Below are 17999 nucleotides of genomic sequence, written 5' to 3'. Positions count from 1 at the left end.
TACCTCAGGTACAAGTAAGGCTCGTCTTCAACACTTGCCTGTTGACAAGTTAACAGTGTCGGATAATTCATCCTTACATCCTCAGACCCGAGCCAGAGTGACTAGTCTATCCGGGGCAAACTTGAGTGTCGACGCTAACTCTCCACAGCCATCTACTTTGCATACAGCGAATCCTTCGTCTCCAGAGCCATCAGTAAGCTCCCCACAGCCCTCTACCTCTAAATCAAATAATCTGTCTATAACTGAGCGTCCAAAATTGAACAATATCGAGATCAGACACCCGGATTCAGCGGGTTGGAAAATGGATGGATGGATAGAGATTAGACACCATTTCAATTTTTCAAAAGCCTACAAACTTGATTCATTTGCTGAAGATTTTAATCATACAGTTTTGCAAGCACTTTGAATCCTAAGGATCTAGTCCAGCTAGAATTACATGCCGATTCTCTCAATCCCAGTGTGTTTTCCCTAACCACCGCTGGTACACTTTCTGTTGAGGACTTTTTTAACCAAATTGAATAACTTTTCCAGAGTCACACTACTATTGTAGCTGATTTGAGTCTGATGCTAATCGTTCAGGTTGTGAGGGCCCCATCTGGTGGTGGGGGGCCTAGGCATAAAGCATGTACCATTTTCAATGATATAATCGTGCAAAAGAAACGGAAGCACCTATGGATCTCCATCAACCCGGATAATCAGTGCAGTTTTGCCAGGGGCTTGCTGGCTGTATTAAACGATAGGTACAGAAACAATCAGAAATTGCGTGAACAAGAGGCCCATCAATTGCATGTCAGGGCCGGATTATCACCAGATCAAAAAGTAGCATTTTCAGATGTTGAAAAATTTGAGAGGCTAATGGGTATTAAAATTATCGTCTGGTACCGGGCACCAAAAACTAGTGCTGTATTAAAATTTGAAGCAACCTGTGCCAAAAAACCAAATACAGCATTCCTGTTTTTGCACAATAAGCATTACTACGGTATTTTGAATCTGAAAGCATTTCAAGGATTTGACTATATCTGCGATTTCTGCTACTCAGGATATTCTACCCCGTCACAACACCGTGAACATCACTGTGATGTCTGTTTATCTACAGCAGGGGTCCCCAACTCCGGTCCTGGAGGGCCCCAGTGGCTGCAGGTTTTCATTCTGACTCTTTTCTTAATTAGTGACCTGCTTTTGATGCTAATTAACTTCTTTTGAATTCATTTTAATTGACTTGTTTTTTAAGATTTGTTCCCCTGAATTTCTTCACCGTTCCCCTGAATTGCTTCATTTCTTTCCTTAAATGGCACCCAAACAGAAAAGAAATGTGAAGTGAGTGAGCCATCAGAAGACCAAGTCAGGGCCTCACACTGCAACCAAGTTCACTCCAACCAGTTGCTTAATGAGGTGCGGATTCTTGTCGTTAATTAAACTCATTCTTTAATACCATGGCTTGTTGCTGCTCTCATTGTGCAATAGCAGACATTTACGAAACTGTTGATTTTCTCATTTTTAAGAACACTGTTGAAATGCTTTGTGGACCTGAGCAGATCAGCATTCCTGAGACCTTCATCTTTTTTATTTTCAGATATTGTATAATGGAAACAGTTTGCAGGTCATGTTTTGGTTCATTTTGTATCTCGTTATTGTTTGGCTGCTGGTTAAGGAAAATGAAACAATTAAGGGGTCAGAGTCTTGAAGAGCAAGTTCATTAAAGTTAATTCAAAAGACGTTAATTAGCAGCAAACACAGGTCACTAATTAAGAAATGGGTTAGAATGAAAACCTGCAGCCACTGGGGCCCTCCAGGACTGGAATTTGGGACCCCTGATCTACAGAATGCCGATGGGTTGACGGTAAGGCTTTTTGATCAGTGCCGATCAGTGTTTTGCTGCGAACTCCACAAAACGCATACATTTAATGAAAAGATGCATCAATCTGAAAGCACCTGCGATGTCCATAAAGTCTGCGCTCTCTGTTACCAGAGATACAGCATGAAAGCCAAGTCAAAACCTTACAAGTGTCGTCCCAGACACATCCCAAATTACATCCACTGAATGCATTGGAACGGTAAATGGTGGAGTTGGGCTGGTGAGGACTGTGGAGCAAAGTTCTTTGACAGATACAGTGCATCTGGAAAGTATTCACAGCGCATCACTTTTTCCACATTTTGTTATGTTACAGCCTTATTCCAAAATGGATTAAATTCATTTTTTTCCTCAGAATTCTACACAGAACACCCCATAATGACAACATGAAAAAAGTTTACTTGAGGTTTTTGCAAATTTATTAAAAATAAAAAAACAGAGAAATCAAGTGTACATAAGTATTCACAGCCTTTGCTCAATACTTTTTCGATGCACCTTTGGCAGCAATTACAGCCTCAATTCTTTTTGAATATGATGCCACAAGCTTGGCACACCTATCCTTGGCCAGTTTCGCCCATTCCTCTTTGCAGCACCTCTCAAGCTCCATCAGGCTGGATGGGAAGCGTCAGTGCACAGCCATTTTAAGATATCTCCAGAGATTTTCAATCGGATTCAAGTCTGGGCTCTGGCTGGGCCACTCAAGGACATTCATAGAGTTGTCCTGAAGCCACTCCTTTGATATCTTGGCTGTGCGCTTAGGGTCGTTGTCCTGCTGAAAGATGAACCGTCGCCCCAGTCTGAGGTCAAGAGCGCTCTGGAGCAGGTTTTCATCCAGGATGTCTCTGTACGTTGCTGCAGTCATCTTTCCCTTTATCCTGACTAGTCTCCCATTCCCTGCCACTGAAAAACATCCCCACAGCATGATGCTGCCACCACCATGCTTCACTGTAGGGATGGTATTGGCCTGGTGATGAGCGGTGCCTGGCATTCACACCAAAGAGTTCAATCTTTGTCTCATCAGACCAGAGAATTTTATTTCTCATGGTCTGAGTCCTTCAGGTGCCTTTTGGCAAACTCCAGGCATGCTGCCATGTGCCTTTTACTAAGGAGTGGCTTTCGTCTGGCCACTCTACCATACAGGCCTGATTGGTGGATTGCTGCAGAGATGGTTGTCCTTCTGGAAGGTTCTCCCCTCTCCACAGAGGACCTCTGGAGCTCTGACAGAGTGACCATCAGGTTCTTGGTCACCTCCCTGACTAAGGCCCTTCTCCCCCGATCGTTCAGTTTAGATGGCCGGCCAGCTCTAGGAAGAGTCCTGGTGGTTTCGAACTTCGTCCATTTACGGATGATGGAGGCCACTGTGCTCATTGGGACCTTCAACGCAGCAGAAATTTTTCTGTAACCTTCCCCAGATTTGTGCCTCGAGACAATTCTGTCTCGGAGGTCTACAGACAATTCCTTTGACTTCATGCTTGGTTTGTGCTCTGACATGAACTGTCAACTGTGGGACCTTATATAGACAGGTGTGTGCCTTTCCAAATCATGTCCAACCAACTGAATTTACCACAGGTGGACTCCAGTTAAGCTGCAGAAACATCTCAAGGATGATCAGGGGAAACAGGATGCACTTGAGCTCAATTTTGAGCTTCATGGCAAAGGCTGTGAATACTTATGTACATGTGCTTTCTCAATTTTTTTATTTTTAATAAATTTGCAAAAACCTCAAGTAAACTTTTTTTGCATTGTCATTATGTGGTGTTGTGTGTAGAATTCTGAGGAAAAAAATGAATTTAATCCATTTTGGAATAAGGCTGTAACATAACAAAATGTGGAAAAAGTGATGCGCTGTGAATACTTTCCAGATGCACTGTATCGGCTCCCAAGATTACATGTTCATAGCTCACAATTCTAAGGGGTATGATGACTATTTCTTAATGAAATATCTTGTCAAGAGTGGTCAAACACCATTTGTTACAACTCAGGGATATAAACTAATGTGTTTTATAGAAGAAGATTATGACAGAGCCTGGTCCGCATTGCCGGCAGTAAGTCGAACCCATTTCCAGTGAGAGCTGGACTCCGCCAGGGCTGACCTTTGTCACCGATTCTATTCATAACTTTTATGGACAGAATTTCTAGGCGCAGCCAGGGCGTTGAGGGGGTCCGGTTTGGTGGGCTCAGGATTGGGTCACTGCTTTTTGCAGATGATGTTGTCCTGTTTGCTTCATCAGGCCGTGATCTTCAGCTCTCTCTGGATCGGTTCGCAGCCGAGTGTGAAGCGGCTGGGATGAGAATCAGCACCTCCAAATCCGAGACCATGGTCCTCAGCTGGAAAAGGGTGGAGTGCCCTCTCAGGGTTGGTAGCGAGATCCTGCCCCAAGTGGAGGAGTTCAAGTATCTCGGGGTCTTGTTCACGAGTGAGGGAAGAATGGAGTGTGAGATCGACAGGCAGATCGGTGCGGCATCCGCAGTAATGCGGGCTCTGCATCACTCTGTCGTGGTGAAAAAGGAGCTGAGCCGCAAGGCGAAGCTCTCAATTTACCAGTCGATCTATGTTCCTACCCTCACCTATGGTCATGAACTATGGGTAGTGACCGAAAGAACGAGATCGCGAATACAAGCGGCTGAAATGAGTTTCCTCCGCAGGGTGTCTGGGCTTTCCCTTAAAGATAGGGTGAGAAGCTCAGTCATCCGGGAGGGGCTCAGAGTAGAGCCGCTGCTCCTCCGCATCGAGAGGAGTCAGATGAGGTGGCTCGGGCATCTGATCAGGATGCCTCCTGGACGCCTCCCTGGTGAGGTGTTCCAGGCACGTCTAACCGGGAGGAGGCCCCGGGGAAGACCCAGGACACGTTGGAGAGACTATGTCTCTCGACTGGCCTGGGAACGCCTTGGGATTCTCCCGGAAGAGCTAGAAGAAGTGGCCGGGGAGAGGGAAGTCTGGGCATCTCTGCTCAAGCTGCTGCCCCCGCGACCCGACCTCGGATAAGTGGGAGACAATGGATGGATGGATGGATTATGACTTGAGACTCATCGACTTGTTGAATTTCTTACCTATGAAATTGAGCAGTATGCCCAAAGCCATGGGGTTCCAGGCTCAAAAAGGGTACTTTCCCCATTTCTTTAACACCGCTGAAAATCAAAATGACATTGGTCCATACCCAGATCCTAAATATTACGGCATTCAACAAATGATGAGCAAGGGAAGAGGATTTTTTGTCTTGGTACAAATCGATTAAATGCAAAACCTTCAACTTTAGACAAGAAATGGTTTACTATTGCAGAAACGACGTTATTTTGAAAACAGCTTGCATGAAATTTAGAGAGGAAGTGCTCAGGATCGGTAATATCGATCCTTTTCAGTGTATGATCCTAGCTTCTCTTGGTCTGTCCATGTACAGACAATATTGCATGACTAATAAATCAATTGGAATAATTACAAAACCATCTGTCATAGGTGTCTGGTCACACTTATAGGTAATCTAACTTAGACACCATTAAAATATCCGACTACGCCACCCAGTTTTATTAAGAGACTGGGAACTCCTGAAATTTACCAATAATAGCACACAGGTTTCTTTAAATTGGGCGGTGAGTAAACACACAATGAAAGACACAACAGTAATTTTAGAAAAAAGCAACAGTAAGTTCTATTACACAAAACAATATAAGGTACATTAAAAAGATAAACGAACATAACAAAAACTAAACATATCAGGAATCAATTTCCCTTTTTTAAAAAAGAAAAATACACAGTCCACCCTCTAAAAGTCCATTAAAAACAAGAATTGGAGGATATAACCTTTAGTGGTGCAGAGTCCAGTTTGTGCACTGTGTTACCCCAACACTTAATTGTTCAACTGTCCATGGATGCACTCTGTTCCCCGGACACTCGTTCCCCTACAGAAGTTGTGTCAAATTGTTGAATCCCTGTCAGTGTCTCTTCGTTGTTCCTTTTTCTTCCACTCTGGGCTCCTTGTGTTGCTGGGACCTAGGCACGCCTCATTTCTCGTTTGTCAGCTTCACTTGGTCCTTTCATGCGGATTCCCTCTCTCGCTGAACCCACATCCGGCGTCTCTTTGTGGAACTGCCTTTTCCTCCCTGGAAGTGTTGCTGTCCTTGTGCCTCACGTCGTGCCAGCCAGGTACCCTTGTCTGCCTGCAAGCCCCTGTGCTCTGTCCGAGTGCCTTGGCAGCGTTTTCTGTGGACTGTCCCCCCTGCCTTCTGCTGCCAGGAGTTTTTATCTACTTCAGTCCCTGCCATTATCAGTTCTGGACAATCAGATTAAACAATGGTACATCTGCATTTCCTGGGTTTAACAATTAATGAAAACACAAGTTAAAAAAAGGAATTGTTACCAATCATGAATAAGTACAGATATGCTGATTAGAAACCAATATTTCCAAGTCAGGTAAATACAAACATCCTCCAAGGCCAGACTTCAAAGCGGCGACTTCTTTGCAAGATAGCAAATACTTACACAAACAATCCTGACACAATCAGTAAGTGGATTATCCAGGATCCTCCAAGGAAGCAGCAGTTCTGTTATCACACGTGGTATTGTTTGTAAATCTCAACCAGCCATAAACTTCAAAGTGGTGACTCCTTTGCAGTACAGCAAATAAATACATCCTGCAGACAGCCTTTTAACTTCTCACCCCCCAGTCCCAACAATGGGTGCCTAATGGAACCACCCAGTGCACAAAAAAAATGTCTCCCTCTGACACATCCACAAAGCTTATTCTAATGCTTCTATTCAGTGGATGATGTTTCTTTCCGAGAAAGAAAAAAACAAACATTCGGCATGCCCTGAATCACGGAAGTAAAGATAGGATAATTTTACCTAGATGGTTATGCCGAAATTCAGGGTGTGCCGATGGCATTTGAGTTTGCTGGCTGCTTTTATCATGGTTGTCCAGAGTGCTACGATGCGCAAGACAAACATCCTCTCACAGGTATGTCTTATGCAGAATTGTTTAAAACGTTTGATGACAAACTGAAGAATTTGCGAGAAAAATTTAATCTGGAGGTTAGAGTGATTTGGGAGCACAAGTGGGATTGAATGAAAAAAGATGACTCGGAGCTTCAGGATTTCTTAAAGCGATTTGAGTTTCCTGAACCTATCAACCCCTGTAATACCCTGTTTGGAGGGCATACCAACACTATCAAATTATATCATAAGTTTCAAGGGGACAAACAAATTATTATGATTTTACAAGTCTGTACCCTTATGTCAACAAAACAAAGACCTACCCGATCAGACATCCGACCTTTGTTTTTGATGAGTTTGCCGATCTTAAGCATTACTTCATTCTCATTAAAATCACCATGCTAGCCCCTCGCAAATTGTATTTTCCGGGCCTCCCTTTAAGAATTTGCGGTAAATTGATGTTCACTCTGTACCGTATGCCTGCAGAAACCCAGGCATCAACCAGCCTTTGCTGTCACAATGATCGGGAAAGGTCTTTAACAGGAACCTGGTACAGTGTTGAAATACTAAAGGCCTTAGATAAAGGGTACAGAGTTTTAAAAATTCATGAGATATGGCACTACGACCAAAGCACCACAGATTTATTTTCCAATTACATCAAAATTCATCTGAAAGGTAAACAGGTTGGTCATCGTGGGTAAAAATATAGCCGCAAAGTTATTTCTGAATGCTCTTTGGGGAAAATTCGTTCAGAAGCCTAATCAACTTACCACTACGTTTGTTAAACACACCCAAGAATTCTTCGACTACCTGTTCTCGGACAGGTATCGGGTCTCCTATTTTGGCTTTGTCAACGACGAAATCGCTCAAGTGCAGTGGAGGTATGCGGATGACAAATACGTTATACCCGGTCCCGTCAATGTGGTGATGGCCACTTTCACAACGGCCTATGTCCGCTTAGAATTGTTTGAATTGTTGTATGAATAGCTCTCAATACTTTAAAAGGCAATGTACCACTGACATCCAGACAGTTCAAGCTGCTGAAGAAGAATCGTTGCGACGTTAAACTCAGCGATAAACTTACCGTTAAAAAGAAAAAAACCCTTTTAAATCAGAAAGGAGGGTTTCTCGGAGCCTTATTAAGCGTGGCCATTCCTTTCATCACTAGTTTAATAGGTTTGAGAGTATAAATATGTAATTCATGCACAAGATGTACCTGGTACCTCAACAACAGATGGCTCAATTGCAACAGAAAGCCCTGGTTTCCAGCGACCTTTTAAGTACTACGGAAAATGAACTGGATAAACAAATGAAATTCATACTTGAACTCAGTGACTTGAGCACCGATGCAAAAGTAAAACTTTATACGACCATCTTGCAAAGATGCCTTACCTTTGTCAAAAAAGTGGATAAAGAACCGGTGCTCTGACGCTATTGCTGCCTGCAGAGAACAAGGAGGAACAACCGGGTGAGATCAAAGAGTCTCCTAGTACCCCAGAAGATCAGGTGTACGATGAGAGTGCGCAGATTAACACTTGCTAACCCATGTGGTATTTGTCCATATTGATCCATCCATCCATTATCCAACCCGCTATATCCTAACTACAGGGTCACAGGGGTCTGCTGGAGATAATCCCACTTGTGATAGATACCACCCCACTAACCCAAGGAAACGTAAAGATTTCAAATCCGTGGGCATGGGGTAGTCCCGGATGGCTAAGGTCTTCTCGGGGTCTACAGCGACCCCCTCCGAGGAAAGAATGTGCCCAAGGAAGAGGATGTAGGGTTGAATGAAGGTACATTTCTTCGTGTTCAGCGTGAGGTGCGCTTGATGAAATCGATGGAAGATAGTGTTCAAGTCATGGAGATGTTGTTTAATAGAAGGGGAGTAAACAATGACGTTGTCGATGTAAACAAAGCAGATCTTACCTATCAACCCCCTAAATACTTGTTCCATGAGCCGCTGGAAGGTGGTCCCAGCATTTTTAAGCCCAAAAGGCATGACTTTGAACTGGAACAACCCTTTGGGGGTGATGACTGCCGTCTTCTTACTCCCCTCGTCCATCGGCACTTGCCAATAGCCACTGCGGAGGTCTAGTGTGCTGAGAAATGCAGCTCCATGCAGTGACTCCAGAATCTCATGAACCAGGGGTATGGGATATGCGTCCAGGCTTGTCTTTCCGTTAACCCTCCTGTAGTCCACACAGAAACGATAGGTGTCATCTGTCTTCTTCACGAGGACCACAGGGGATGCCCAAGAGGAGGAAGATGGTTCAATTATTCCCTCGGTGAGCATTCGATCAAGGTGTTCTTTAATTATACCCTTCTTTAGTGGAGAAACGCAGTATGCTCGGTGCCTTACTGGAATTTCGTCCGAGGTGTGGATCACGTGGGTAACCCCACGGGCGACTCCTAATTTTTCAGTCCACACCTCAGCCCACTTTTTCAGCACCGGCCTCACCTCTTCGGGCTGTTCCTCCACAGGGGCTGCCGCCGAGGTTCTTGCGTCACTCCTCACTGCTGCGTAGAAACCAATGAATTCTGAGCCCAGATCTTCTTTTGATTTATGTACAAATTCGCATACCCCTTACCCCGGCACCGTATACCCCCTGGGACGGAGATTGATGGTCATCCTCATGGTGGTTAAAGAATCCAGCCCAAGGAGTAACGGGACGGACAGGTGCCGGTCATCCAGGACATATGTATCCATTTCCCAGGTGGTGGAGAGTACACTGTACCTCAAGGGGACTTTGCCCAGGGCCCTGTGTTCACACCCATCTGCCAATACAAATCGGACAGATTGGGCAGATGTTAAGTTGTCTGTCAGTCAGCTAATCTTCTTCCATATGTTCAAGGTGTGATGGCTCCCTGTATCCACCACCGCATCCACCTGCCACCCCCACAGCTTCACTGGGACGATCAGGAGGGACGTACTCACTTGCATGATGGTGAAATCGGCTTCCGACTGGCAGGATTTGGCTCACTGGGGTTTTAGGGGCTGGGTTTCTCATGTACTGGCTTGTACTCTGTACCAGTACGTTTTTGAGTTCCCCAGTCCCGTTCCATTTGCGAGCCCACCTTCACCAGATCTTCCACCAACCCCACCACCCCCCTGAGACCCCCAGCTAACCGCGGGTTACAGGCATTAAGGATGCGGCGGACCACCTCTTCTTCAGACATAGCCGGCCGCCACTTCAAAAATAAAGCCCGATATTCATAGGCAAAGTCCCGGATGGATTGTGAAGGCAGTTGCACCATGGATCGCAGCTTGTCCTCCAGTTCGGATTCATAGTCTTCCGGAAGAAAAGCCACGAGGAAAGATTGACGAAAGGATCCCCAGTCTAATATTCTTCTTGGCCGTCAGCCACCAGCTCCGCACTGGCCCCGAGAGGGATGCCCCTATTACCCCCTTAAGCTCTTCTGGGGTTAAGGGGTTAACAGCCAGATATGCCTCCCCGTCCTCCACAAAGTTGAGGACATCATCAATGTTATATGGAGCCCCCAACTTGGGAAAGGAAAGGGCACCCCAGGAACAGAAGGCCGATTGATGTATTCACCCCCCCACGAGACCCATACGGCGTAGAATGACAGGGTGACTGACGTAACTTCTGGAGACTCCTTCGGACCTCCCCCTGAAGAGTTTCTTGCCAGCGCTGATCTTGTCTCTGGAGGCACAACACAATTTCCCGCCCCAGGAATTTAACTTGATCGTGGATATATTCTTTTATTTCCTCCTGGGAGCTGCTGATGCGAGCCCGCAAGGCATCTTCGCGCTCCAGCGCACTTTCAGCAACCTCACGGACTTTCTCATCCAGCCGGGTTAGGTGTTGCACCAGATCATCCCACGGAGGCGAGACATCCTCCAGGCATTCCTCCTTATGTTCATGGTGATCTTCGAGGTACAGCGACTGCAATGAATCCACCACCTCCTGCACCGCTGAACATGCTCTGACCGCAACGTGCCGTGCCCTGGCTACTCCTTCCTCACACCACGGCGAAGCAATGGTGTCGTCCTGCTTGGCACGCACTAAAGACATGTTGTTAATCGGGGAAATGTTTAAAGGCAGACAGCGATAGTATTTATTAAGATTCCTCAGAGAGGGCACCACTTATGTAACGGCCGACCCCTTACCCAGCCGGCAGCTACACCTCCAAGACCTGTGGCCTGGATAATTTACTGAGTATGAATCTAACTATCAAGCCGTACCTCTAACAAATTAAACTTTTCCCCACAATCGACGGTGTAAATATAAACACACAAAAGCAGGTATGTAAAATTACACTGATTAAAATGTATTATAATGAAACAACAAGACAAATGCAAAAATAGAAAGATAAACATATATAAATATAAACATCCCTCCACCACAGCAACAACGAGACACCACCATATATAAATACAACAAAACCCTCCCTTGCCCCTGTAACATAACAAAATGAACAACAACAATGAATGATATACGGAATGATCATGAACTTGAGTCTGGTTATAAAAACTGTCCTGAATAGTTGACTGAACTAGTGATAAATGAGTCGTTTGATTTTCCCGGCAATTGGAGCAACCCCACCGTGATTCCTCGGCGTGTGGTGGATGACGATCCTACCCTGGGGTCTCTGCAGATGAGGGATGGAAGACAGTCCAGCAAAATGAAAAACAAACTGGTGCAAAGGCGCGATGTGAAAAAACAGCAAGTAAGTTGATCCGTGGTTGAAAAAAATTTGTCTCCTTTCTTCTCTCCTTCCTTTCTCTTCTCGGATTGCTTAAATAGTCCTGTGACGGCTGTAACTGATTAATAGTGAACAGGGGTTTTCCAGGTTTGAGGTTGCAGTCTCCTTCCATCATCTATCCCCCTTTACGGGGACGGCATTCACTGATACACAAACAGCAAAACGGGACAATGGAAACAAGACGCACTCAGTACTAACATTTGACAACACTATAAACTATGTAGCCCCACTACAACAGGTCATAGAAAGTTGCATACAGGGGTGATCCTGAAAACCTCTAAGTGTTCTTAGACAAGGTGCTGACACATTTTTGAACCATATAATCGTTCTTGGTGACTTCAGTTAAATACAAGTTCATGACATCTTTATAAGAGTGTCCTTTCCCACTCTGATGCAGGAAAAAATACACAGTGTTGCCTGCAGATGGTGGAAAACCAGCTTTGAAGCTGTCTGGTATGGTTATTTCTTTATAGTTTCTGTTTAAAAAGCTATATATTTCCTCAGGGAAATAGATACAGTCTGGTGGGCCACCGTAGGAATCGAAAAATTCTCCAGTTCAACCAATGTTCTCCGGGTTGATTTTGACGGTGATCATGGCTGGGAGATCCGCAAGTATTTTTTCAGGCAGTTCGTCGCACACCAAACACTCCGTAAAACAGATTTTTTGTGTACGGGTTACAGGACATGCGTTCAGTGATCTGCAGGGTGTTCATGCTTTTTAGTCATCATAAAGTATGTTTCTTCTCTGGTTTATTTCAATAATGTTGTCAAAGATGGCGTAGACTTAGATTCACAGTGTCGGGTACGGGTACCTGAAATCATACTTCAAATCTCATGTTCCAGGTTTTCACCAATGAGAAATGGTCTCCACATTCTTGAACAGGCATCAAATCAAAGGCAAACAGGGTGTAGCCCCGGGAGAAGTCAGTACGGCTGATGGCTAGAGGAAGGTCTTTCAAATGCTTTCCAGAGGACAACACGAGGGTGTAATATTCGAGTTGTGTTGTCATTAGCAAAATTGGGCTGAAATGGCTTGGCAGGAATCTGCTATCTGTCCAAATACAAGGCCAGGAACTCCACATTGTTATGCTTGAAATTGAAGGGGTTTCTGGCATAATCCCCTGAAAAGGCATAATTATCCACCATGTCTATGACCACGTACTTGGGGAGCTGATCCAAGAACAGGTTCTCCTGATTGCACACTCGTAGCTGAAACTAAACTTTGACAAAAAGAGCAGCAGACAAAATGTTTGCTTTGTAACGCTCAGCATCTCCGGACATCAGACAGAATTCATTTTTGCGCCGCACCATTTTAATTCTGTCATTCACACTGTTCAGAATTAATGTTTCTCGAAAAAGTAGGTCGGAATGAATATGTCCGAGGAGTTGTACTGTTTTACCCTGGGATGTATAACGGTTTCTTTTTTTGAATCCCTCATTCAGACCATCCAAGGCTGTGTTTTCATGTTCATTGGCTGTGTCTTTGTAAAGAAAAAAAAAAAAAAAAAAAAAAAAAAAAAGACCCGCCGCAAATTGACAATTGAAAGTTTCATTGCTGTAATTTAGCAGCCCCTCAAAAATGGCCTGTATGGGTAAAGGCTGGAACTTTGTGATATTAAGCGATCTCCCAGAGTCACATCCACTTTTGAAAATAAACCAGCTATCGGATAATTAAATGCTACCTTGGCAGCGGCTGCAGGATTAGTTCCATCAGCCTTGACGATTTTGCATCTGACGTGTAGAAGCGCGTTATTCAGGTCCAAATAGTCTTCACCCTTCCCAGTAATCAAACTCTAGTGGCGCAACTTCAGATAGAGCCGAGAGAAAAGGTACCTCGACGTACATGCTTTTTTCTACGCTAGTCTGCGTATAGGGCACCATAAACAAGTCCAGTTCGGATTTCACACACTCTTGAGACAAAAAAAAAAAAAAAAAAATCGATGAACAAAGACATCGAGTTAAAAAATGTTTTTGATTTCTTTTTTCTGCAGGCACCAGACTTATCCTTGTGGTGGTGAGAAGAAAATGTAAAAGCGGAACGGCGCGTCTTTTTGATGATTGGTCCTGCGCGTGACCTGGGATGTCTTTTACACTTAATTTTCCTCATCACCATCAGCCCCAAACCCTCTTGATTTTCTTCGCTTCCTCAAGTCATTGCTCTGGACATGGCCCCCGCCACCACGTCTTTGACAATATTCTTAGCGGTCGATTTATTGTGTGGTTTGACAATTTCAAATCCTCTTTTCAAGAGAGGCAAAGCTCTTCTAAATAGCCTGCAAAATATCCCATCGATCCCAGAACCATACATCACAGGGACCCCAGAGAACCCGGGGAGTTGCCAGCTTGGGATTCATAATACACGTAAGGGCTAGGATCCTGATAAGTTCTTATCTCTGTATTAGTCATGCATACAGCACTTAGCAGGTCTGAAATGTAATGATCTTGGTTATCTCATCCTCAATATGTATGCATCTCAAGAGAGGTACATAGCTGTCTGACCCTTTGGTGAGACAAAATGTCGCTGTAGACGTACAAGGTATAAAACCCCGCTCTGATATCCGTGTGGTAAGGAGCCTCATTCACAATGCCTAAGGTTATGTCCGAATGAGCTCCTAGAATCGTCCCCAACTGCCCCCTGACATGAAGAGTTTCATCTTTCGCAGAGTTTATGATGTAGAATCTTTGCTCCAGCGCGCTGCAACAGAATCTCATTGTGTTTTCCGGTATCGTAGTGACCGCTAAACTGGCCTCGATGGATTTCGGTTCTTTCGTAGCAACGTCTTTCATCTTGGATGTAACTTTCTCGAGAGTAATAGCCTGCAGAAAAAGTGTAAAATCTGCTGATTTGCAGGGACAACGATAAATTCATTATCCGGTTTGTCCAGGGTGTTCCAGGTGTGCGGATACTGAATTTCGGCCAGCCCAACTTCCCAGTTGCCCTGTAGTTCAATTGGGGCGGCTAATTTGATGGTAAAATTGGCGATGGTATTAGGGAAAACATCCCTGGAAGAATTGCTGGGGAGAACAACATAAAAGCTTTCTCTCCATTGTAAACACACAGTTAAATGAAATACTATTTTTGATTCTCAGCATTTAACGTCTTGTGCATAGCTTTCAGGGATCCAACTGTTAAAACTTGCCAGGCCATCCAAGCCATTTCACCAAAATATGCTTTTTTCCCACATTGATATTTTTTATCTCCAAAATTTTCAATCCTGAATACATCTGTACCTTGAATCTTTTGTAACTCTGCATCGTAAAAGGACCCTATAACGTCTTCACCGCCATAATCTTTGAGCTTGTAGACAGACGGATCCCTCGGGACTAGTTCAGAAACTGTAAATACTTTGTCTGAAAATATTTGTTCATATCCCTTTGTAAAAGGGATTCTGGGATTTCGAAACTCTCGCTGTATCTCCGACTTTGAATTTATATTTTGGGGGTCTTTTCGGTTTAGTTAGATCATATAATGTTTTAAAGACTTTCCAAGAATTGGAACTATTGACCTCGGCAGGGGCCATTTTATGCTGTGGTGATAGCTCAGATTATAAGATTTCACCAATTCCTGTAGCACTTGCAGATAGGACCAGGTATTGCAGCAGCTGAAGTATCTCCACACTTTGGTCTTCAGAGTTCAATTGAATCTCTCAACCACCGAAGCCTTTAATTCACTAGCAGTGGTGAAATGTTTTATCCCATGTTTATTTAACAAGCTTTGAAATTCCTGATTGAGAAACTCTTTACCGCTATAGGTCTGAAGTTTGACAGGAACTCTACCTTCCTCAAATTTCTCGAAAAGCCCTTGTCACTTCTTTACCCGTTTTGTTTTTCAGAACCCTGACCCAGGCATATTTAGAAAGAATAGCTACACAAGTCAATAAAAACTTGTAACCTTGGTTATAGTCTGCCAGGTTTGTCATATCCGCAAGATCGATCTGCCATTGCCCATCTATATTGGAAACATACAACTTTTTCCTTTTAAAATGGATTCTGGCCGGTTTATGTATCGTGTAGGTGTACTGCCCAGATAACCACTCTGACACCTCTTGATCATTAATATTGTGACTCGATTGCAAGAGCTCTTTTCAGGGATTCTTCACTGAGGCAGGAATGGTCTATCTCGCAGCCTTGACAGCATTTTTTCTGGTTGTGGTAGACAATGTCCAGCAGAGCCGTTAACAGCCCTTTAACAAGTTGCAGGGCCTTCTAGGTTTCGGGCAGCACACCATCAGGACAATCCGTATCTGTCTCAGAAAGTCCGATCGACATCGGTTCCTGTATAACTTGTCTGTTCACCCATGGCTGTCCTGGAGCTAGGTAAGAGGTATCCGTCTGAGCACAATTAGTGGAGACGGGGGTAGGCATCAATGGTCCTGGAGACTGGAATAAACAGTCTGCCTCACAGACAATTGACCAGAGACTGTAATCAGGCCACAAACTTAAAAACAACGGGTCAGATTCTTGGTTGTCCTGAATGCAGTTGATCTCAACCTCCCTGTCCGAGTTATAGAGTTGGTAAGATTCAGGTGGGACACCTGAAGTTGTGACGCTGACAGCAGTCATTTCAGAGTCTGTAGCACCCAATATGCAGAGAACTTTAAAAGCTTCGATTTCTGAAATTGCAGGGTGTTCGATCTCGCCCCAGTTGATAACAGGCTGAGTATGTATTGTAAAATGGGAGGGGTGTGGCTTAGAATAAAGGCGGGATTTCCATTTCATCATTGCTCGATTTCTTTGCCCAAGATGAACAGCTGTGCCTCATTTTTCATCAAAACCTGGCTGAATGGTAACATCCACAATGCAGCTATTGACCTTGCATTCTGGACGATTTACTACTCAGATCAGACTGCTAAATCCAGTAAGAACAAAGGCAGTGGGGTGTGCTAATATGTAAATAATGCTTGGTGCACCTGCATGGTTATTGCTGAACAATATTGCTCTCCAGACCCAGACTTCATTTCAGTGCACACCTTTCTATCTGCCAAAGGAATTTACAGGCATGTTCCTTACCGCAGTTCATATCCCTTCACAAGGTAATAATAAATCGATAGATACTTATTAATCCCAAGGGGAAATTCACATATAAATATCAAGTGGACTTTGGCTAAACTGTACAATGCTATGAATGGTCTTTAAAATATTCATCCAAACAGCATGTTTATCTTAGCAGGTAATTTTAAATCATGCCAGTCTCAAGATTGTGCTCCCCAACTTTTCTAGATTTGTTGATTTCCCGACCAGATGGAATTCTACACTGGATCATATATAATGTAATGTAGCGAAAGCTTATACAGCAATGCCCTCCACCCACCTCGACCGGTCTGATCACATTTCTTTGTTCTTGACTCAGACATACAAGCCCATTATTGCCAGATCAAAACCTACTGTGCAAACAGTGGAACAAAACCTGAATTATAGGACTATTTTGATGATGCCGATTGGGATCTGTTCAAACAAAGGAAATTGCCATGGATTTAAACGCCTGTGCCTCCTGTTTTAGCTATCATTAAGTTCTGTATGGACAATGTCACTACTGCTAAGGGTATCCAAACTCTCTAATAGGAAAGCCTGGTATGAACAGGGATGTCCAAGACCTTTTCTAGGCATGGGACATTGCTTTCCATATGGGAGACCGAGACCTACAAAACAGCTAAGTCCAATCTAAGGAAAGGTGTTAAGGAAGCAAAGCACTCCTAAGCAATAATAGGAGCATTTTAACAGCTCTGACTCCCGACGCATATGGCAGGGCATTAGGTCCATCACAATTACTTTGGTTTAGCATACCCTGACTAGAGCTGCTGATTAGCTGTGCATACTGTATCTCTGTAAGTCATTGGTACTAACACAAGTAATATTTAGAAATGGTTACTGACTCTCCCCGTTTCTCTTCAGTATCCTCATATGGCACTTGGGGCCACTGCTGTACTGCCAAATTGTTTGCCGGAAAAATGGAAAGTCATTTCAGTTAAAGAAGCACAGTTGTCATTTGGTAGAAGGGTCTTTTAAATCAGATTGTCCTGCATAGCACTGACTCGGTAGAATGGCATTTGGAGGCGACTTGTTGTGTCTAGCTTGTCACAGTCCTTTTCTACAATTAGCTAATAGACAAATATTGTTGCTTTTCTTTTATGTTAGTTTCTACTCCGAGTTTTTTTTTTTTTTTTAAACAAATCTGCATCCTTATACAAGATAGATAATACCACTCACTAAATACAGAACTATTCTTGCATTTTACCTTGAGTAGTCACGGCATTCCATACCTGAACTTGAGGGCCACTGTGCAAGAACAAAGTACTACTAGACTGGCCATCTAGCTCTGTGAAGGGGATTACTTGTATTACATTTTTGGATATTGAATTTATCCCCATTTTTTCACACCCAATTTTTCTGAAAGGGGTCTCTCTGAATTGCCACTCCCAAGATTTCTTCCATTATTTTCTACAAGGTTTTTTTGGGAGTTTTTTTTTTTCCTCTTAGGAAATCAAGGTTGTG

The 17999-nt window shown here is 43.9% G+C and overlaps 1 protein-coding gene across 1 annotated transcript in view; it reads left to right on the top strand.

Moving 5' to 3' along the window:
- stau1 (staufen double-stranded RNA binding protein 1) overlaps nucleotides 1–11475 on the top strand; it is an 814059-nt gene extending 802584 nt beyond the window's left edge. The window contains exon 17 of the mRNA XM_051932847.1: nucleotides 11455–11475. The gene's annotated coding sequence lies outside the window, so the exon portion shown is untranslated. The remainder of the gene's footprint in view (nucleotides 1–11454) is intronic.
- Nucleotides 11476–17999: the final 6524 nt, after the last annotated feature.

This window comes from Erpetoichthys calabaricus, chromosome 10 (genome assembly GCF_900747795.2).
Source record: "Erpetoichthys calabaricus chromosome 10, fErpCal1.3, whole genome shotgun sequence".
Taxonomy (NCBI): domain Eukaryota; kingdom Metazoa; phylum Chordata; class Cladistia; order Polypteriformes; family Polypteridae; genus Erpetoichthys; species Erpetoichthys calabaricus.
This window is presented reverse-complemented; position numbering and strand designations above follow the sequence as displayed.